This window comes from Gopherus evgoodei, chromosome 2, assembly GCF_007399415.2.
Source record: "Gopherus evgoodei ecotype Sinaloan lineage chromosome 2, rGopEvg1_v1.p, whole genome shotgun sequence".
NCBI lineage: Eukaryota > Metazoa > Chordata > Testudines > Testudinidae > Gopherus > Gopherus evgoodei.
In genome coordinates, this window is record NC_044323.1 from 168,974,900 (window position 1) to 168,999,120 (window position 24,221).

Below are 24,221 nucleotides of genomic sequence, written 5' to 3' on the forward strand. Positions count from 1 at the left end.
AGCATATCTGTGAGGAGTAAGTCGTTTAGATTTGGAATTTACCAGAGCTCAAGAGTTTGTTCGTCTTGTGCTTTTGAATAATTTTTTAATCAAATTATAGAGTCAGAGCCTCAGCTGGTGTAAATCAACATAGTTCAACTGACCTCAAGAGAGCTATACTGATTTACACCAGCTCAGAATCTGGCCCATAAAGTAAATCAGCAATAGGAAATATGTATATAGAAGTTATCTGCTGTTGAAGTTCCCAACCATTATCATAATGTGGACCAGATCTTAATAGAGATTGTCTCATAGGCAGCTCCCCTCCCATTTGTGATGGCTCAAACCAATTTGCCTCCCATTCATGATTCTGGGGAGAAGCTTCCTTTCCATTCACAATACCATTTCATAGCATATTAATAGCTTTTTCACTTTAGTTGCTGTTAGTGTATTAAGTGTTTTGTCCTTTAAAAGTTAGTCACGTTTTATTTTTGATCTGCCTTCTCCAGTTTAAAAATTCTCAATAGTTGAGCAGAAGCAATATCACACAACATGAACAAACAGCCTCGGCCAACAGTTTATGATCAACCTGGAGGATGAATTATTCATCCAAACTATTCTGCAGATAATTATTATTTATATTATATTAGTGCCCACATGTTTGTGCATGGCAGTGGACTAGGAAAATAGTCTCTGGCCCAAAGAGGTGGCAAATATGTTCCCAGAAATAGAGTTTGGTTCAGGGATTGTTAACTGACCAGAAAATGGTGTTAGAAAAAAACTGGCTAAACTAATTGTTGTTTAATTGTAGCTTGTAAGCAACATATGTTGTACATGCCTTGGTCAATTTGAAATGCATTATTTTTACAAATACACCACTACCCTGATATAATGTGACCCGATATAACATGAATTTGAATATAATGCGGTAAAACAGCGCTCAGGGCGAGGGGGGAGGCTGTGCACTCAGGTGGATCAAAGCAAGTTCAATATAACGTGGTTTCACCTATAATGCAGTAAGATTTTTTGGCTCCCGAAGGCAGCATTATATCGAGGTAGAGGTGTACATTATGTACTTCAGTTAATTCTTTCTTAATGGGCGTGATCCAGATAATCTCTGCACTGTGAAACTCCAACGGAAGTCAATGGGATTTTCACACACAGGGGATTGTAGGTTCCCTTTATTAAGACATGACCCAAAGTACATAACACGCTTGTAGCACTGTATGAAAATGCCTGATGCGGAGGGCTGCAGGATCAACCCCAGTGTCAGGAAATCATGCTGAAACTGGATAAAAGCAGAACGCAAAATTGCAAGAAGTATACTATAAAAATGAGAGAGAAGCAAGAAGTGCATAAAAAGAGCCTTGGGAAACAGCGTGAAGGTCAAGAAATGTGCCTGTAGAGCTCTTCAGGCTAAATTCTGCCCTCAGTTACACACTCCATTGTCTTCATGGGTAGAACGGAGGTTAGAAAATGTCTCATATTTTGTTAATCCTCAAACTCCAGAGTGTTCGAAACCAGTCTGCATTCCTGTTTTACTGATACGCATTGCACATCAGACAATAGGTTTCTCAAACCCACGCCCCTAGATATTTTATAGCTTTCTCTGGTTGATTTCTACATCAGGGAGAACTGAATCCTGTGGCAAATTTTGACTTCATTCTACAGCAGACTCTGATAACATGTCACTTTGCAGTCACAGACACAACCCCTTCCCTCCCAACAGAAAAACTACTGAATAAAAAATTCTGGGAACACTGGCTTTCCACAGACCCAAGCCAAAGCTTTGGATACTGGTCGTGAACTTATTTCTACCACACACAAGTGCACTTAAGTGTCCAATATGGGCTACATTTTCAAAGGAGTTCATGAGATATTACATGCCTGATTTCCAGTTGAGTCTCAGCTAGAGGTGGGCTTGAATCAAAACCCTAGCTTCAAGTACAAAAATCTGAACCTGGGTCTAAAGTATGCAGATAGTCCCATCACATCTTTATAATGGGTAGAAAGGAAACCGTTGATCCAAACAACCCCAGACTTTTCAGGAGGGGAGGGAGAATTGAAATCAAAATACAAGAAGAAAGTCTCAAACTGAAAAATTTGTCTCAATCCATCTTTAAAATTTATGCCTATAGTTTAGCACACATTAGCACAGTCAAGCAGCCGTTGCCCATTTCAAAAGTGGTTGGCCTGTGCACAGTGGGGGCCTGTGCACAGTGGGGATCTGGCCCTACAATTGTTAGAGGATGCTTTGGAAAGTTTACCCCACCACCACCCTTGTTTCTTCCTGACTAAAAATGCTCAGAAAGTTCTAGAATACATTTTTAAGAGTGGCAGACTTCCTTTTGTGGGCTCAGTTTGGATTGACGAAGTTTACATCTGGAATTCAGAGGCCGCTGCACTACCCAAATGGGGTGCAATCCAAGTACTTAAAGGTGCAAGTGCTAAACTTTACTCAGTTCCCCCCCCCACCCCGAGTCAAAAGTGTGGCTAGCCACTGTGGCCCTCAGTCTATCTAAATATATAGCTGAGTGTCATAACTAAATGCAGGGGGAGGGTTAGAGGGGGGGAATGAAAACCTCACACTAGAAGTGTGACCTTTAGATACTTGCATTTTTGCCTTTGAAAAAGCTAAAAGAGTTAAAAACACATCACTAGCTCTACTGGAGATGGGAGCTGGGCTCTTCGACCAGACTTCCACACAGCGCGGGTAGTGTATGACACCAACCTGTCTCATACCACTGTGTCACCGTCACCATTCAGTCTGCCAGCACAGAAGGAAAAACCCAAGAAACTGTCAGGCGTGTAGGGGTGGACTAAGGAGTAAACTGCTGTTTAAACAGATTTATAAGGAACGTGATTATATTTCTTTTTAACAGTCTTTTAAAAAGGCTTTTAGAGAGCAGTTCATTCTTCCCCATAGTGCTGTCAATTGGCAGATGCCTCTGGGAGAGTGGGTTGGGGGGGAAGCGGAGGACACCACACTTTAAAAGGCTCTTAAATGACATTGTTAAAATTTACAGCCACATTGTTAAAAGCCATTTCAGGAGCAGTTTCTCATCCTTCCCCCACAGCCTGCTCTCACCTGCCAATCTTTTCTTTTAATAGGCTGTATTCTGCCAGCCTCAGTGGTGACATGGTGGCACCTGACTTGCTGGCTGGCATTTTGCATTATTTAATATACTGATATCAACATGGGGACTAGGAAGAGTCTACACAAGGCATTTTACCAACAAGTCCCCTGCTCACATGCAGTCCAGTTCAGATGCTGATGACCAAAAGCCACTACCAGCTGATGGCTGTTCAGGGGATTATGTGAAAGCAATTAGTGGTTTCAATCTATTTCTTAATGCGAAAGTGTCCGTATCACAAATGCCTTTAATTAGCACCTTTTGGGGGCAGTCTCAGAAAGGATAAAAACTGAAAGGCCTGGGGTACAGAGCTATCATCTTGCCCCAGACACACTCCTGCAGAACAGGGTTGTGGCAGCTAGGCAAGCTAATGTGAGGAATCATAAATAGAGGTCTTCAATCCCCAGGGCTGTCAGTCTGCTACACTACACAATCATTACATCAGTATTGGGGAAAACAAACAAAAAAACAAAACAAATGCTGATACCAGATCAAATTCTGATTTAAAAGGATACAGGGGAGGGAGAAATTCCTGAATATCTGGGGTTCTGTTCAGAACAGGGAGCTATTTAAAGGGGCCATTTATTCATTACATCTCAGAAGAGGAGACTATCACAGGAGCAAATTTACTTTTCCTATTCTCCACCCATGCACTAAGTATACCCAAGGATACCTGCGCTAAGTATACCCAAGGATACTGGAGTACATTTTCAAGTGTGCCCTTTAAACATGTGCTTGTGAAATTTCATGGTGAGAGGTACAGCAGGTCATGATTTTGTAAGCACAGATTTAGAGGCCAATTTTGAAAGTGTGAACTAATAACGTAGCGCTCAGTCATGCAGGTCCTTACTCTTCTGAATAATTCTTACTCAAGTTCTGTTCTAACACTAGACATTTTTTCACTTTAAACCCTCACATATCATAAGTTGTTGAATTACATGAAGCAGCTGGAGCTTCCTTTTCCACTGAAGCCAGCAGGAACTATTCATATGAGGAAAGCTTTGTGGACTCAAATCTTAATGTTTTCAGATACAGTTATCTTAAGATCTAGGAGTGGAGGATTTTATAGGGACACTGCTGTGGAGAGAGAAAAATCACATTGCATGCATACAGTATTAAATAGAATGGAATCTAATTTCTAAATTCTCTCTCTTGGTGTCACACACTTTTCTTAACTTTCTTCCGCAATCCTCTAACTGAGATGCCCTAGCATCCATACATTGTGCTAAATTCCCTTAGGGCCACGTCATCTAGTGTAACAGCAAAGATCAAATGGAGACTATAGAGCTATGATCTGACCCCTAGTCAGGGATGTATAGTTTCTGGTGAAGTCACTGGGCCTGGATTCTGATCTCAACACTAGTTTTACACTGTTGTAACTCCATTGAGTAAAATCCTGGCCCAATTGAAATCAGTGGCAAAATTCCCACTAATTTCAACAGGGCCAGGATTTCACCCATTGACTTCAGTAAAATGGGGATAGTGATAGTCATCTCTTTTATAAGCGCTTTAAGATCAACTGTGTAAGAGGTAGGTATTGCTTATTAACAACACCGGTGGGAGGGGATTTTTACTTAGATTTTTTTACTTTCCAAAAGCATTGATTTCATTTTTCTTATTCATTTACAGTCCATTATGCATATTTCATTCAGTATTGCCAGCTCCCACAATTTTATTTTAAGTCTACAACATTTGTTTTTCTTAAAGCCCCAGCTCCTGGAGTGATGAGATTTATCTTTCATTTAAAATAAAATAAGTTTCTAGCTCTCATGATTGAAGAAAAGCTTAAAATGTGAACCTTACAAGCTAGCAAATAAAAAAGAACCCAACCTTTATTATTTAAAAACAAAACAAAATCTCTTGACATAGAGGTGGGTTGTTGGTTTTTTTTGTTCTTTTTGATTTGGGGTCTTTTAGGGCTTAACGCCTGGTTTTTTAGCACATCAGTTGGCAGTCCTATTAATTTGTTTTGATCATTGATGAATTCCTGACTGTGTTATATATAGTATAACAGCAAGGTTTCCTTTGAACTGACTAGTTACATATAAGAATTTATAACCTTGCAGTCTCCATTTTGATTGCCTCACAATCTTGTGCATGTGAATTTACACTCGGGTTCCAGACATCTGGATTTCATGATCACAAGTAGTTAACAAGGAGGAAAGTGCAGTAAAGAAAGATGATTGCTAATAACAACAACACTTAGTACTTACATCGCTCCGCGCAGTCCAAGTGCTTTTCAAACAGTAGCTAATTATGATATGTAAAAATAATGATATGTTCAATGTCTAAAGGATGATGGTTAATTAGGAGGAAAGAATGTTAAAGGTGACTAGAGACATTTTTAATGTACTGTAACAGTGATAAGTGTTGAACTCAGAGAAGTTCTTAGGGACTTTTTATTTTAAAAAAATAAATTACTACAATGACGACATGTTCATATTTCACATTTCACAAATAAATAATCCTAAATCCACTCTTTTGGAAGAAAAAATAAAGTCTTTGGCCTATATGTCTAGCGAAATGCCAAGGTGCAAATGAAGGGAATTTGGCCCTATATCTGTTCTTTGAACCCTGTAACAATAGATGTAATGTGGAATTCCCATAGAGAAAAAAGTTTATCTTGTATAGAAAGTTTGTCCATAAAAGTAAAATTGGGTTTCATATATTCATTATGTTGCATTTTAATAGGAAGGCATGAAATCCAATCCATTTCTATTAAACATATTCCTCTTATTTGTAGGATACAGCTGCAAGTAGAGAGTTAAAAATCAGATCTGAGACCACCTTGTAAAATATTGACTCCAATTATATGCTGTTTAGGCTCTTCTCCCTGTAGAACCACAAAATATAGCCTGTTTCAGGAGGTTTTTGGTGTTGCTTGAAAGACTCCTCTCCTCTAAGGACTTGTCTACGCTGTGGGGTAGTGTGTGGTAACATGTTGCACATCAGTTGATCAATGTAGAACCTACTCATGTGCACCAAGTTTTGCCTAGTGCATGTTAAATTGCATTAGGGAGTGATTAGAATGCACCTGCAGGGTCTGCATGGACTAATTAATGTGCAACATATTGATGTGCTTCAGAAATCAGACCCTGATAGTATGTATTAACCCATTGTATAGGCAAGCTTTTAGACACAACAGCACCCCTGGTCCAGTTTAGCTGATGCAAGAAGGTCTGTGGGACAACAGAAAGTTGTATCTTTAGTCTTTTACATGCTGATAAACAAAGGAGGGATGAGAGCTAGAGGAGCCTTTGAAATGGACCTGTGTTTAAAGAAAGTTGACCAGTAGTAGTGGAATTTTCTCTTGCACATTTCAGGATACAAAGATAAAATTCCTCTCTCTTCTGCTCTGCTCATATTGCTTTAATAGAGTCATCTTGTATTTTCACCTTGAAGAATGTGATGTCACAAAAATTAATTGGTAAACACACTAATAAACATTAGGATTGCAGGTGGGAGGAGGGGAAGCAGCTTCATAAAATGAGCCAGATTACAAGTTACTGGTAGGAGAGAGTTTTTTCCATGTATTTTAGGATTTTTAAGGAAAAAAACGAAAAATTAGTACTCCTTTGCAGTGGATTTCTAGATTTACTTTACAGTGATGATCCATATTTCGGTGTCCATTTTTAAAAAATGTTGCTGATTGCCACCATTTCATTTTAGACTTCTTTGATAAAATATAAACATTTTAAAATCCTACAATAAAATGGTGTAGTATTTGATTCAGATTACAGTGTATGAGGTACTTCTTATCTTGTGGTCTAATTGACTAGAATAGCCGATCTGTTCAAGTACTTATCACTTCGTAATGATCTGCCACACTAGTGGGTAGAGGACTAGACACAAAGAGGCTGTGACTAACCCCTGCATCCAGCATGCAGCTACACAACCCCTTTGCCCTCTGTGTGTCCTGAAGCAGTGCTGAGTAGATTCATGCATTAATGCAGATGGAGGAGTTGGGAGCATGAGCTCCCTGTCCCATTTAGAAGCTTCACTTGACCTGACTGCTGTAGATCAATTTGGGCTGACTTGTTCTTTCTTCAGGCTTGGTTAAGCCAGAACAGAGAGCTTCTAAGGGAGAGAGCAATATAGGGCACTCAAGCCCCTATGTAAAATAAGGCCACAAGTGGGAACAAAGTGTCACATCATGGACCACAAGGGAAAAAGGTAATTAGCTGCCGAGCTCCTAGTTATTAAACAGACTTCGGAAACGCTGATGAATAGGCTAGCTCCAAGAGCTAAAATCTACAGCACTTTTGTGCTTGCACATCCCACATAACTAAGATATATTTGGCTGGAGTGAACTTAAACTTGACATTTTTCATGGTAAGGATTGCATACAGGTGATCCCTTACCCCCTCGTGCTAGGGTGGCCAACCTTAGCCTGAGAAGGAGCCAGAATTTACCAATGTACATTGCCAAAGAGCCACAGTAATAACTCAGCAGCTCCAGCGCCTCCCGCTCACTGGCGCCTCAGCCGTTTTGTGGTGTGCAGGAGGAGCGATTGCATGGCAGGCTCAGGGGAGGTGGCGGGAAGGGGTGGAGTGGGGGCAGGGCCTGTGGCAGAGCCAGGGATTGAGCAGTGAGCACCCCCAGCACATTGGACATTTGGTGCCTATAGCTCCAGCCTGGGAGCTGGTGCCTATATAAAGAGTTGCTCGTGGCTCCGGAGCCACAGGTTGGCCACCCCTGCCCTAGTGTATACTTCCAGTGTGGCTGATTATTAAGTTATTATTATTTTTAAAGAAGTGGTAGTGATAGAAACCTAAGTTACAGGTAGTACTCAGTAGTATAGAACAACCCCCTCCCTCCAAATCACAGTTTTTGTTAAAGCAAAGCTACAGTTCAAATCTGCAGTAAAACAAAATTAATAACATCATAAGAGAAGGAGCTTCTGATCCTCTTCTGTATTTATAATTCAGACACCGTAGACAAATGTTGCTGATTTTGAAGTTGGCAATGTAGTTGACCGTCCATTCAGCTGGCCATTGTTTAAAGGGCATTTGATGTTGAGTTATGTTAGGGCCCAATCCTGCAAGACACTGAGCCTCCTTTGCTCCCATAAGCATCCATAAGAATCAAGGGTGCTCAGACCCTTACAAGGCTGGACTTTTATGTGATGATGTAGCTGGAATGCTGACTGGAACAGATTGAAAAATGGGATGAGGGTTCTTTAATTTGTCCTCTTCTACCACAGAGAAATTGGAAGATTTTTGCTCTAATGTTGACATTCAGAGTCCTGTCAGTGGTATAACTTACAAATGAGAATTCTACAAATGATATTTGGAGAAGTTTACCACAGTACATATTGTGTAGTAGTGGATAGTGCAGTTTAGGCTGCAAATCTACTGCTGTGCTAACCCCCTGTTTTTACTCACGGCTTTCTGAAACAATAAGCTTTTTAAACTGAGGTTTTTATGCTTGATACGGTCCTAAAACCATGGAAACTATTATATAAATATACACCACACAAGATGTAGATAGCATAATACAGACCTTATCTATCCACCTACCTAACTGGAAAAAATAAATAGTTAACTTTCTAAAACGCAATGTTAAGAAAACCATGGTAAACAGAAGGTGTTTACATCCAGGAGATTAGGGTAATACATTTTTCAAGAAAAGAAAAAGAAAGAAAACCCAGAGATAAGGTAAAAGAAAACAAATATGCTGAACAAAATTGGGATGATTTAAAAACAAAATCTTTGATAAACTAATCCTAATGTTTGCAAATGGAATAACAGTATGGAGAGGAAAAAATCCACATTTAAAAAGAAATTGTGCCGCAAACAAAAATGATTATGAATGGAAAGATCACCATGAAATAAGAAGCAGATTGAATCTGTGAGTTCTTTAACAGTGAGGCATTTGCCAGTGCAAAGTTAGGTTCAGCAGTGTGACTATTATAATTAAAGAGTATGTCAGCTTAGGCAAGATGTTTAAAGCCGTCTTGTTAACACAAAGATAACCTGTTAAAATACTTATAATAAGAGAAAATTGTACTTTTCCTCTACTTTCAGCTTCCTTTGAATGGTCTAATACATTTAATTGCTCATGTCTCTTCCAGGGAATGTTTGCTAGTGTCGCTATTGATATAGATACCAAGGTGATAGATGTCTTAGGACTTAGAAACATTAGACACACAGAACCCAAGACTATATGCTTCAAGCGAGTGGATGTTTTGCTATTAGTTTGAATAGGAGTCAGATCAGACCAGAAATGAGAAAGATAAGTAGATCTCTAGCTTGCCATGAAATATGCAAAGCAAGGCAAAAATCTTTCACACCTCTAAATTTTGGATATCATTTAAGATTGACTTATAGTTACAAACACATCATATTACTGCATAATAGCATGGACAAAGATATGTTGTTGTCACATTCAGTTGATAGAAAACAAACAATTATAGCTGCAAAACAGTTATAATTTAACTTTTTAAAATAACTTTATGAAGAGTCTTGACCATGACTGGCCCTGATCTTGCAGTATTGCATCCAAGGATATTTCTGCAGGAATGGTCCCAATGCAACTACTTATATGCATAAGTATTTGTAGGATTTGGTGAATTACTATGAAAAGGTTTGAGGAGAATCTGTTCAGTCATTTTTGAATTATGCAAGGCAAACAAACAAAACACAACACCCACTTTTCTTTCCCTGCAGATAGTTCAAGAATGGCTGAACTTTGAAACATTACAGTTAAACATTGAGGTGTATGTCCATAATAAAAACCTGAGAGGAATTTGCTAGTTAGTAATAAATTTATAAGCAACCGAGAAGTCACTTCTAGGCTTGCTTTGTAGGCACTTGTTAAGATTTTAAGTGATCTCAATACCTTATCTTTCCCTCCCCCTTCACTCTCTGAGATCACAGTGCATCTTCTGTTGTCCATTATCACTACCTTATGTGTTACTGATGGGAGAGTTTACATAAGGTAATATCAGGAAAAGGAAAAAAAAATCCATGAGCATAGAAAAATGCAGCTCTTTGGATTGTATGCTCTTTCCATAGCTTTCATTATGAAATATTTTGTAAAAAACAATTTTAAGTTTCTCTATTAGTTGTTAAAGTGCAGTCACCACATATACAAAGAGGTGCTACGGCCCTGTCCTATATCTCTAGGTTTCCAGCACTTCAACCATCGTGTAAAAGCAGCAAAGAATCCTGTGGCATCTTATAGACCTGGCATGCATCCAATGAAGTGGGTATTCACCCACAAAAGCTCATGCTCCAAAACATCTGTTAGTATATAAGGTGCCACAGGATTCTTTGCTGCTTTTACAGATCCAGACTAACACAGCTACTACCCCTCTGATACTTGAGTCATCATGGTAGTCACGCTGTTAACCGAACCTTACAGAGTGTATCCAGCCAAACAACAGTATAAGCAACTGTATGAATTAGTCACTCCATGGCTCATTCATTTTAGTGAAATGGAAACTGTTTCTATCCCTCTCTCATACTGTTAGTCACAGTTAAAGTGAACTTCTGAGCCTAATTCTGTTCAGATAAATATTCACAGTAGGAACCAGGTGTCTTCTTTAAGAACAATGAAAACACAAATGCAGAGTACTAGGTCAGTCAGTGTTAAGGTTGTACAACGCAATTTAAAAAACAAAGTCAGGACATGCAAAAACTTGAATATCTGACATCCCCAGTGCAGATGTGATTTTTGCATCATGCAAGGCTAAAAGGCAATAAATTTCTTTTCCCACTGTTAAACTTACTGATGTCTTTTTTCCTCTGACAGATAACTCAGAAATGGTTGACCTTTGGAACATGCCATGTAAAGAGGAAGGTTTGCATTTCATATGCATTAAACAAGAAAGAAAGTGTAGCAGAAATATACAAGATACACATGTAACTAGACAAACAGGAATAGAAAAGTACCTCATGTCATGCTAAAGTTAGTTTTTGTAAATATAATTGATTCTCTTGATTCTCTTCTGCTATGGCTGCCTTTTTATTGTATAGTATTGTGTTCTGGCCTCTTAAAATTATCGACTTTGACACCAAAGATCAATTTTTCTGCTTTTCAGAGTCCACTCATTACCATTTATAAGTTATTTCTGGCTGCTCACTTTTGTTTTAGACTACTTAATTGGAAATAGTTAATTGGCCTGGGTGTCTTACGGCAGGGAAAATAATGAGTCTTAAGCAGTACTAAGCTCCCATAAATATTTCACTTCATGCTAATTTCTGTGCTTCCAGCTGAGTTGTTTGAAGTGCTCAAAAAGCTTTTTTGTTCACTGTTAAATATATAACTAAAAAAAATGAAACGTGCTGTCACATTTAAGTGTGTATATTATATCTCAGTGAGGGATACAATTCTTTATTTAAGATTGACAGTCATTTCACATCCATAATCAAATTATTTGTGTAAGTGTGTGCCCCGCTAAAGCTCCGATTCTTGAAATGCCAGTGGACAGGCTCTGACTAGAAGCCTTGGCCTTCGAGCATAGCTGTTTGGAAAGCCTGGAGCTCCCTCAAGTGGACAAATGTTGGTGATTGTGCCTGAATAAACGGAAGCCTCTATCTGTCCTCTTACTCAGTGGGAAAATGCTTCTAGCAACATGCCTAAAGCTTTGCACAAGGACATTAAACTTAGAAAGGTTCTCCTTTTGCACTTACACACAAACTAAAGAGATGCCGTCATTATAAAATGTGGTGGGTTTTCCTTTTACTTCTTCACTGTTTTTTTAATAAAAACAAATTGATTTCTTTGCTAATTTATTTCTGTATTTAATATATGCTCCCCCCACCCAGACATGCATGCTCTGTATATTTCAAAGAAGTAGTAAGAGAAGAGAAGAGAAGAGTTTAGAAAAATACAGGTTCTACCAGTGCATCCGTGTTAGGTAGTTTATACACAGGGTATTAAAGGCTGTAGGGTTGTCAATCCAGACAGTGAAAACTGCAGTATGATTCAACCTAGTAACCAGCATGAGAAAGGAAGAATGCCCACTCCTGAATTTCTCCCAACAGGATATTAACAACTCCCATAGGCTATTTAGTTGGTGTTACTCATCCTGTGGAGGCATTGAGATTCAGACCCCTGGGTTCTCAGCAATATGTAGCCTCCTCCAGCCTACAGAGCAAAGCCTGAGAGGGAGAGTATGAATGCCATGTAGGTGGCAAAGCGAAGGGCATTCCTAACCAGGAATGGCCCAGGAAACGTAAATAGAACATGGAGTAAAGAACATAAAAAATCCCATGACTTACCATATCCTGTGGGTGTACGAGAAGATTCTGGTGTGCTAAAATGATAGCACACTGTAGAGGTAGGGGCATGAAAACACCACAACAGAACCCAAGGTAGGGCACGGGGCACTCAACATCAACACTTCTAATGTTAGTACACAATAGCAGCTGTGGTGACACAGAACCAGCTACACACATGTATCAGATGCCTTATCACCCTGGCTGAGGGCATGAAGGTCCCTGACCACAGGCCACAAATGTCAGTACCATGTATAGGACACAAGGAAAGACCAGCATATAAGGACTCTCTGGTGAACAGAAAGCTTCATGCAGGCATCAAGCACAAGGAGCCACAAGGGCAAATGTTGATAGTACCTGCTCTTGCTCCAAGCATTCCAGCATCCCTCTTTCAAACATATCTAACAAAGTGGTGCTCTCTCTTAAGTTGCCTCTGGCTGCTTCAGTTAATGCTCTGTTAGCCTCATTACAGAGCGCTCTGTTCTGGAACATGCATTAAAGCACAGAGCATAGCCAGTTTTCCCCTAGCCACACCTTTTCCTCTGGCCCTTCCTGCTTTCTTAGTGCTGCACATGGCCAGAATGCAGCTGAGGCCCTGGACCGTTCTCACTATATTATGCCCATGGGCAAGGTAACAGTGCTGCTATTTTGTCCATCTTTTTCTACCAAGCAGTTCACTTTACACCTTTTCTTTCACTGGCTTGGTACACAACAGAATAAACCATTTGGGCCATATCATTTTATTGCTAAGGTAACCATAATTGATCCAGAATAAGTAGCAGATCATTTTAAATACGTGAAAAAGCATGCACCAAACCACCAGTCAGATACGTGTCATCTATCACACTTCAACCTTATTTCACTAATTTTGCTATTGTTATTCTGCTTACAGGGACAAGCCCTGCCCTGTGTTAGATTAGCATGGCACCATTTCAAGGTCTCTTCCTTCCCTCCCTGTCCACCACCACCGGTACCCAGCCTGTAGGCACTTCCGCCTGTCCATAGATTGTCAGGTGGCATAGAGCCATCATAGCACTTCTTACACCACTCTCCCTCTCTGCAGTCAATGCAGGGAGATGAAGGCATGGTATAAGTGTCCTTTTACCCTTGTGTACCACAGCTGCCTTTCGATCTGGCTATCAGAGACGGAGCCATGAATTGGAGTCCATTAAAATGGCTCAGCCACTTTTGCACCCAGTCCATCCTCCACAGGCTGCGTCCCCTGCTCTTCAGCTACTGCTTTGAATGCATCAGCATCCATTGTGTTTATTTCATGACAGCATGCTTACCTTGTTGAAAGAAGATGGCTATTGAAATCCTTGGGAATTTGTATATGATTAAAATAAGCGGAATGGATTCCTCCCCCCCCCCACAGCGGATATATGCTATGTTGTATATTGACTCCACTACTCCAAATGATGGACAGATCGATGGCACCTTTTATTGCATAAAAATAAGGATCTGGAAAACATGATGTTTCAAAATGGGCCCTTGTTATTGCTATTCTTCTACTAAAATCACCATTCAGTAATTTAATACATTGATTGGCTCTATCAGGCCTAGTGGGAAAATGTTGCATTTCTGTCAGTCACTGCAATGTCTTTTAATGAATATGTAAAACTGTGAATGTGAGGTACATACAGAAATACTCTGTTAGAATTTTATTTACCCTCCCCCCCCCTTGCATCTTTTCCTACTTATCTGGAATGACAGTGACAAGTTATCAATCACCCCGTTAATCTCCCATGCAGATAGTGGGCTGGGTGGCAGGGTGGCAAGTTTTCTGAGTAGATGAGTAGTTGAATCCTTCCCTTTTGAAGAAATGAACCCAAAGAGATACACAATTCATTGTTTTCAAAGTTGCTGGAAAAGTCTAAATAGTCACTCATTTTCCTATACATTTATAGATTCTATCTGTAGATGGAGCTGAAAGAAAGACTTATTGGTGCTGTGAAATGCATATTTCAATATAAATATACCAAAAAACAGAAACCAAAGGTGTGGATGGCTGTTTGTGGCAGTCATAATACCGGAGAGTGATCTTGATGTATCTTTTTATGTACAGAATAAAATGATCACCAAGGTTTAGAGAAATCTTCAAGAAAGCTAATGTAATAACTGATGTGCAGTACACACACAATAATGCAGCCATGTAACATTTTTTTTGCCATCTTTCCTGGTGTGCATAATTATTTTTAATGAGCGAGAAAAATATTTCTCCTTCACTCCACCCCACCCCCCCGCCATTATCAAATGAGTAGACAAGGAGATAGGACAAGTTAAATGATAATCCTGTAAAGAAAGGATAAATAGACAGTCAAACGCTCTCTCATCCAACACCTCGTTATCCAAATTTAGTTTGTCCTTGGATATTCATCAGCTACATGTAAACCTGCCTTTCTTATCCACACCTAATGAATTAAAAAAAACAAAACAGTTATTCCTTTTAATTGAATGAAAAAGCACACACAAAACCACCCTCCCGCAACACAGAACTGGATAATGCAGCTTTGAAGTGTTATCAGAACTGATAGAGAGAATGTCATTTTTCCATACAACCTGAAATTAGACTGTGGAACCCATTGCTGCAGGACTTCGCCAAGACCATGAACTCAGCAAAATTCAAAGAGGGATTGGACATGTATATGGATAGCAAATATAATCAGATGTAATAGGGAATATTAGAAAAAAGAAGCATTGGAAGGGATATCAAACCTTATGCTTCAAGCCCATTTCTATTATGGTTAGTATGAAACCTACATGGAGATAGAGGAGAGGGGTTTCTTGCCTCTTCTTCTAAATCAGCAGTTCTCACATTATGGGGCAGGCCTCCAAAGGGAGGCCTGGGAATATAGTAAGGAAGGCATGAGCTGTGTGCTTTCTCTTCTTTTTTTAAATAAATTTTAAGACCTCTGGCTATCAGCCCCATGTGGCTGGGGCTCGTGCATAAGGACTGTACACACCCAGGAGGCAGGGGAAAATGGGACAGTGGGAGCCCTGCCAACCAGGCTCACCAAACCCACCCCCAAATCCCTCACCGGGACACAGCCCAAGATATTGACAAATATCACTTTTCACGTTGCCTTCCTGAATTCTGCGCTGCTGTTGCGGTGCTGTCTTCTCTCCGCTCTGCCTTCAGAGCTGGGTAGCGATATATGTACTTGTGAGGGGAGAGGGCTGTAAACAACTACAGACACAAAGAAGGGGCACCTGATCAAACAAGTTTGAGAGCCACTCTCAGAGACAGGACACAGGATTAGACGGACCACAGCTTCACCTATTTCCATGTTATTTATGTACAATGCCCAGCACAATGAGGCCCAAACCCTGACTCAGGCTGATCACTGTTGTAATAGAAATAAGCAATAATAGCCCAAGTGTGTCAGTGGGGGACTAGGGCTGAGTCTCCCACACACCAGCAAGAACAGAGGAGAGTATTACAGGGACAGCTCACTGCAGCAAGCCCATATGCAGCAAATGCCACTGCACGGCATGCTTCTCCTAGTTCTCCTGGAGGAGTGTTGCCTTTAAAAAGCATAGTGCCCCCAAGCACTTGGCCAGTGCAGCTCCTCCTAATCTGCAGTGCAGCTCTGTCTCATAAGAGGCATAATTGACCCCTTTGCTTTTTTCTTCTAGCCGGTTTATGTTTTTGCAAGTCAAACAAATAGGAAAATTAATGACAGAACATGAGTGTACCACAAAATACTACTACTCAACGACTGCTGTGCCTTTGGCTCCAATTAACCTCAGTGTTCTTTAGAGGTTGCAGCCAGCTGCATCAATCATGGTTTCTTCAGTTGAAGAAAAAAAAAATCCATCATTACTGCAGCCACACACAGATATGTACATTATTCCCCTAAAGTATCATAATCCTCCACTTACCAAAAAGGAGTTGTGATAGCTGGGAGGAGATGAAGTTCAATTTTCCTTCACATCTGCTTGATTCTTTGATATAATCAGCACTGCATGTGCCAGGCAAGGTCACGAACGGTGGCAATGTTCATCACAACGTGCAGTCTCCCAGTTCTAGGGCCATTAAATACTCAGCAACCACTCACTCTCCAGCTTACTGTTTTTAATCTGCTAGAGCCCTTCAGAACAGGAACAGGAGAGCTCTGCTAACAGACTTGTTTCCAAGATTACTGTCATAGACCACACTTGGAGAGGGAGTCAGCTGCAAGCTGCCATTCCATTTGTTTCCATGGAATAAGAAAAAGAACATCACAGTGGGATTTAATTTCAGGTTTGCTGCCCAACACCTGCATCTAGGAAGAGGCCCTGATGTAACTCACATTACAGTCTAGCAACACTGCCCTCTGTAACTGCCTTTGCCTTGCTGCAGATGATTTCTAAAAACCTGGAGTTAGTACGGAAACAGTGTTGTAAACAGCGTAGCTTATTCTGTTTTTCTTTCTTGGTTAAAAAGACCACCTTATCATATCTGTATGTTCAGTGTTCTCAGTTCTGAAATCGTTTATCTGCATACATTTAGGAACAATTTTAACTTTGGTTGTCTGAAAGACACAGTTTGCTTAAACTGCATTGTTTCACAGTTTTTGACTTGGTTCAAACCAGAAGGTCAAGGCAAAACCCACATAACGTAAGAGAAAATTCCCAAAAAATCCTGTGAATCAATCCAGCCAAGTTTCACACCACTAGTTGTGATAGGGTTGCTTCTTTTTTTAAGCCATATTGCAGGAGAATTGGGTTTATGGGGGGGAAGGGGTCTTTCAAGAGGGACTAGGATTTGCTGCCTATATATTCCCTCCCAAACATCACAAGCATAGATGATCAGAGATAAATCTGAGCAACTGATATTTTTTACTGTAAAATCATTTACTGGGGTGATTTATTTGGGGGCACCTAAACCAAAGATGAGGGCCATCCTGCAATGTTCAGGATAAACAGCAATCCTCATTCACAGTCTTCAGTATCTGAATAAAATGCAGAATGGGTATTTGGCCATAAATGAAATAAACTCATTTTTAAAATGTGGCCATTCCTTTCAAGGAGTGAGAGATAAGATTGGCAATCACTTGCAATCCGCACTGCTTGTATGTGCAGGGTGGGGATGGGGGCGGGGAAGGAAAACAAACAAATCTTTCCACCAGTGTCCTGTCATCTCCTGACTTATTCATTGGATGAGGAGTAAATTCTCCTCTGTTACGATCTTCAGAGAAGAGAGATTTGTACCAACGGAGACTTCAGTTCAGCAACGCACTCAAGCATGTGCTTAAATTTAGGCATACCCATTGACGCTAGCGGGACTACTCATATATTTCATGTTAAGTAAGTGCTTGAGTGCTTTATTAAATCAGCACCTTAGACACCTCTGGAAATACTAGTAGAAGAGTGTGCATGCAAGTAACAAGCCAGCATCACTCTCCATCCTATTGCATCTGTTTTGTTCCCTTCAGGGCCAGCGCAACCCATTAGGTGACCGGGCGCTAACATTTGTGGGGCGGTGACTGGATCTTTGGCCACCCCAGTCGTCATCGGCAGTTCAGGGGTGGGACCTTCCACTGCCTCTGTCAAGGGTGGCATTTAGGGGGCAGGACCTTCTGCCGCCTAAGGTGTCATAAACGCTGGCAGCGCTCCTGGTTCCCTTGCTCTTGCTGTGTACAGCTATGGATTGCAGGCAATCCGTTTGGAGGATTTACAGGTTCAAAAGATTAAAAACAAGGTACAATTTACCAAGCTTTTTTTTTTTTTTTTTTTGTAAATTAAGGAAACTCCTAGCTCCCAGGCATCTTTAGGCACTTAAATACCTTGTAAATCTGACCCTCTGTACCGCAGTTTCCCCATCTTTAAAATGGGGAGAATACCTGGCTGAAAGGCCTCACTCAGTGCTCTTAACTCCTCGGGTAGAAGGGAATATATTTACATAGAAGGCAACCATGAAATTTTAATGATGAGCAGACAGAGTGCTGTGCCGTCAAACACATTCATTTTCAAGTCTCCCTAGTGTACATGTTACATACTAAGAGGGTGTGGATTCCCCTGGGCTCGACACATCTTTGGCACTGTGATTAGCTCAGTCCCTATTTCATTGGTTTGTGTGTGACTGAAGCAAGAGACACGGTTGACAGACAACAGGAGGCCTTTTTGTTAAACTAACAGGGCTCATTCTTTGCTTACTTCTGATTTGCTATCTTCAAAGAGACGGCAGATTACATGTACAAATCAACGCACTACAGATAAAAGATTATATAAAGAAACTAGGGGGAAATGTACATGTTTGTAAAGTGGTCATTTGTCAATGGGAATATAGAATGCCGCATCTTGTTTATCAGACTGCTCCATTAACCTCTAATGGGACCCATCATCTAGCAGTAATTGGACTTTTTATTTTATTATTAGACATTAAGGGCTAGATTGGCACTGTACAATCCATACCTGGTAATCATGAACAGGAACAGAGATTCTCAGATAGTTGGAGCTGCATGCGGGATGCAAGATGCACCAGCTCTTTTCCTAGGACAACTTACTTTCCCCTCTGTGCTGGTTCAGTTTTGCTGGCTAGTGACGGGGAACCAAAACACCATTCACACTCCATCAACCTGAGTGCGTGTGGGAGGGGGGAGGGCAAGCAGACAGGAGTGGAAGTAGCAGCCTGGAGCCATGTCAGGAAAGGGACTCCAGGAGCCCCCTTCTTCTGGCTGGCGGCACCCTGCAGCAGGAGCCTCTCTCTGCAGCAGGAAAGACTTTGCTTTGCACTGCTGAACATAGCTACACATACCCTACATAGCTGCTGCAAAAGGCATGCAATGTAACTGTAGCCTTAAATGGAACTAATCTGCTGGATAAACAAAGCCAATTAGAGAAAAAATATATTAGAAATGAAAACTTTAACTTGATACCTAGCAACACAAGATGCAATGAGGCCCCTTAGTTTTTTGTTATGTATTTGTACATCTCCAAGCACAACAGGGTCCTATTCCATGATGGGGGCTACTGCAATACAAATAATAAACAGTGAACAAAAGAGAACGTCTTAGTCACTGATGTTCCCTGAGAGGAAGTATAATCTAGTGGCTATAGCAAAGAAAGATGAGGAACATCTCCCCCCTCCCCAGGAGGAAGCAAAGATATTCTACACACACACACACACACACACACTCTCTCTTGAAGAGATGCAGAAGAGCAAAACAGAGAGCAGAGGTGCAGAAAATGTTCGTTTCTCACACACACACTTTGCATGGAGTAAAAGCATGCAGGAGCTTCCAGTAGTAGATGGAAGGGTTATTTTGTGAGTTCAATGTGGCCTGTGATGGCAATGGTTCAAAGTCAGCCCTCTCAAGAATTGTTGCACCAGCTGATACAAGTCTTTAAGCATCACTTTTCAGTTCTACCCCCCCACCCCTTCTCTGCTGCTAGCTTTGGGCGAGTCATTTCCATCCACGTGCCTCAGTTTTCCCACTTGTAAAATTGGGAAAATTGTACTGACTTCCTACTGATGAAAAGTGCTATGTAAGAGCTAGGAATTATTATTACCCTCAGTCATCAACATATTAAGACATGCAATAACCATGCAAATTAGCCAAGTTAATGCAATAACTTTTTTTCCTGCTGTATTCGCTCGATAGGATGAGTTGAAAACTAACTACTAAAACTTGTTCCCAGACCTCTGCCAAATTGTATTATCAATTATGCTTGGGAGAAAAAAATGGGCTAGATTTACCTACATAGTGTCAGCAGATGCAAATCCATTGATTTAAATGAAGCTGCATCCATTTCAGCTAGTGGTGAAAATTTGTTGCAACCAGTGCCAAGATGGTGTGTGCACCATCAGAAATAAAAGGTGGGAGGGAGCAGTAGGAAGGGGAAAATAAATATTTGTTCAAGAGCCCAATCACGCTCCTAACAAAGTCAATGATGAAAAATCCATTTGATTTCAGGAGCCACAGGATCAGGGCCAAAACTGCAAAATATTTAATTGCCTTTAAGCCTCTGAGAGACTATTACTAAAATTATGTGTGTGACAAACACAAAAGCTGTAGAAGAAGCTCTTGACATGAATGTCCCTTTAAAAACAAGCATTGTTTAATTATCCTTAATCCAGTGTATAATGTTTAATATTGCAAGAGAGATTTTGTTCCATTTGTCCTCAGTATGGTTGGTATGGAGCCAAAATACTGTTACTTTAAAGGCGCATTAAAACAAGCTCAAAACCTGTAGTGGAAAGTTCATTTCTTTTTGCAGCAATTGAAAACTGATCTTGCCAAGGTGATTTTTCAAAAGATGTCAAAACTTCACCAGAGTTCTTATCTAAAGGATGTAAACTCCTTGCAGTGACCTCATTTGCCAGAGCTCTGTGGCATGCGAGGCCCTTCATAAAATTGTCATTTTCAGAGAAACAAACAGGTGCAAAGCTGTGGAATGGATCCTCAAATTCTGCCCAGTTCCTAAGCATTTGAACCAAAGCCACTTTCCTTGGGTGTAGAATAAGGAGTAGGAGGGACTCCTTAAACAGCACAGAGTGGAGGAGATGGTTGGTGAGAGGAGTGGGTGGAATTTCAACCAGGTGTAGAGGTCCGGAAGACAGCCTGGGATTGAGGGTGGTTTCTGTGAGTGAGAGCAGCACTGAGGGTAGAGCAGCAGAAAGGAGAAGATTGGATGGAACAAAAACCTATGACAATCACAAGGGCAAAGGAAAAAATTAAGGAAGCCAGAATTGGGCTGAAGGTGTCTGGTGGACCGGAGAGCTTGTGTGCATATGAGCAAGGGAAGGTTGTCATAAATTTAAACTAAAAAAATCCCACAACTGCAGTGCCAACAATTCACTTTAACCTTTTCATCTGAGCAGTTTCAGAGTGACAATAAAGTGGACTCTTGAATCCTAAGTGTTAAGCAAACCAAACTCTCTAGGAAGCTATTTTCTCAACTCAGAAGGAATGATAGTAACTCTTCTCTATCTGTCATGCATTCCCCTATACTTGCCTTTGCTCCTTTTGGGTAGGTAGTTAGAAAATATTCTTTTCTATTGTTCTTCTGAATTTTCCTAACTTTCTCACCTGTATTATGGTCTAGACAGCTCCTTCCTTCTGCCCTTCCATTTTTATCAATTCCTCTGAGGTCCTGCAAATAAACTTAGTGTTGACCACCCCCAAAACATCAGGCCCCCAAAATCATGAGACTTGCTTTAAAAATCATGAGGATTTTTTTAAGACATCTTGAATTATTTAATTGCCTTCTGTCTTTTGAGACTTTAGAATGTACTCAGGTCACACTTTCAGGCTTTCCCTTGCAATCAGTGAGCTAGAAAGTTTTTTTATTTCTTAAATGAAAGCTGAGATTTTCATATAATCACTCATCTCCAGGATCTGACGCTTTAAAAGAAATCTAACATCACTAAATTGTGCCATTTTATTGTGGTTCTCATCAGACAGACACACACTTTTAAAGAGGCAGCAGTCCTTTATTCCTAAGGCTAACTATGCTTTTAAGATATTTGTACAGTAGAGGTCTATAATCTTAATGCAGGATCTTCTCCTTAATTTGTGTTCATTCACAACAAGCAGAAAGATGAAAACTGTGGCAGTGAAGCAAACATTTCAGGAGCTCTCGGGCACTCTGCATCTTAGCAAAGGTTATTTGTGTAGTTACATCTCTTCCTTTACTGAGCACATCTATAGCAGTCATTGAACCTGAATGTTTCTTTTATGCCACCTTGTATTGTTGAATTAGAGAAATCTGCATATAGCCCATGTCTAATTATGTGACCACAAAGCCAGATAACTCTGATCCAATCAATCCTCAGCTAGAAAGTCACCAACAAAGAAAGGGAAACAATAGCAAAGGGTAATGTGCCTGCAACTATTTATTAGTTACAATCTTTTTCTAAAAGATTTTATTATTAAGGTTTAGTGCAGTTTGGTGGGAGTGAGTGGGAAGGCGAGATCAATCCTATAAATAAAAGGTTTACAGCTAGTGTAAGATTTACAGATAGCAGTTAGAGACCCTTTATTAAAAATAAGTAAATCTGAAAATATTTAGCCTACCCCCACTGAGATTTGTTCTTCCCCTGGGAGAGTGAAACAAAAAATTGATACAGTGGCTTCAAGTGCAGCTTTAAGTCATCCAGGAAAAAAAAACAAAAACAAAAAACCAAACACAATGGTCCAAATTATGCCTGACTCTGTGTATCTGCATGAGGGAGTAGAAAGGAGGCACCAGGAATCTCACCACTCTGCTGGTTAGAGATTGGGACTTAAGCTCTGCTCCTTACTAGTACTACTGCTAACACTAGCCATTAGGAAGGGATGAGGAGCAGGATGTGGTTGTGTCCCAGCTGGCAAGCTGATCAGGTCTGAGGAGTTTATGCTGCACCCATGACAACTGGTAACATGCACACACAGCTAGCTCTAGGAGACATTCTAGCTGACTCAGCCATAATTCCCACAGTATTGTGTGGAGAGAAAGCACAATTATCCCCCCCATGAAAATATTTCAATGAAATTTTGGCAATTAAAAAAAATATGTTGATCACCTGTCCTTCAGGGTTTTCTGCTGCAGTGCAGTTACCTTGGACTACAAAAACAAACAACATCAACAACAACAAAAGCCAGAACTGAACTCACAGCTTGGCATAGAAAGAGACAGAAAAGAAATTAAACTGGTCACAATCTCTCAAAGAACATCTTCCAAATTTCTTAACTTGAATTGTCAATCTGTTTATTGTTCTAGTTCTCTCCGTCCCCAAATCCCACTATTTTAGCAAGAATACATGTCAGTTAGCTGTCTCCTTTTCATCCCACTCACCAAAGAGAGTCTTAATAAAAGATTTCCCTGATAAATTGCTCATTGAGCACAAAGGGAAATCTCTTCATTGTATTACATTCTCTATCTTTAAGTAGAACAAATTCTGTTATGTTTCATGCTAGACCTTACGCTTTAACACTCCCCCCAAACCCCAATTTATTGCAAATATATACAGTAAGAGATTAGTAGCAAATTGACAAGGCTTACACATTTTCTCTAGGAAATCTCTTTATTAACTGGTCTGCCTCTATGAATACAGGAAAAAATTACTATGGGGGAAAAATATTAAGTTCTGATGCTGGAGAAAGTATGGAAGCTGCTAGAAGCAGCAATACCCGATAAAAATACTAGTAGTGAAGTCTGTGCTCCATCAAAGTCAATGACAAAACTCTTATTAACTTCAGTGAGGCCAGGATTTCTCACTAGAACTCTAGTGTGAGTGAATAGCATTCAAGAGAAACTCAGAAATTTCAGTTTTGCTGAAACAATTAAAGAGATCCTGAATTTTTAAAGATAGACAGACATTCAGGTTAGTTTGTCACAACTGGGAAAAAGATGACTGACCAGCGTTTTCCCTTTTATGAGGGAAAGAGCAGCTGCACGGAATTCCATTAAACACACCTTTGTAGGTCAAGTTATATTGCTTTATGGAGTTACTGTTCTAGAGAGCTAGCTACACCTGTGATTCTAATAGCAAACTATTTGTAGGATTAAATGACATTATGAGTTAGTTTCCCCTTTGATTAAGGATTTGATTTGTAAGTGACAACTTTATAAACTGGTGCATTATAGCAGAACACCCTTTACACTAAAGAGTTTCTTAAGCCAGAAGAAAGTTCTCCTCAACCAGATTAATGTTGTTGTTCTTTAAGAATAAAAGCTCTTTTACTGGAGTGAAGTTATGGAGAAATAGAATTTCTTTTATTCTGGGCCTCCAAACTGCTTCAGCAATTTCTTTGATCTTGCTTGGCCACCCTATTTTACTGAATTAATTCAGAATCAAAAACGTCCCTCCCTTGAGCTAAGAAGGCCAATTTCCCAGTCTTTGGTGGTTTACATGGACTAATGTGCCTCTTAAGTCCTGAGCAGAGAGCAACCACTTGCATCACGTACTTTGAGGACT

General features: G+C 40.3%; 1 protein-coding gene across 1 annotated transcript in view; it reads left to right on the forward strand.

The window, feature by feature from the left end:
* Positions 1–24,221, forward strand: part of LOC115646424 (cadherin-6) — a 133,029-nt gene that overhangs the window by 13,708 nt on the left and 95,100 nt on the right. The gene's annotated exons all lie outside the window — the stretch shown is intronic.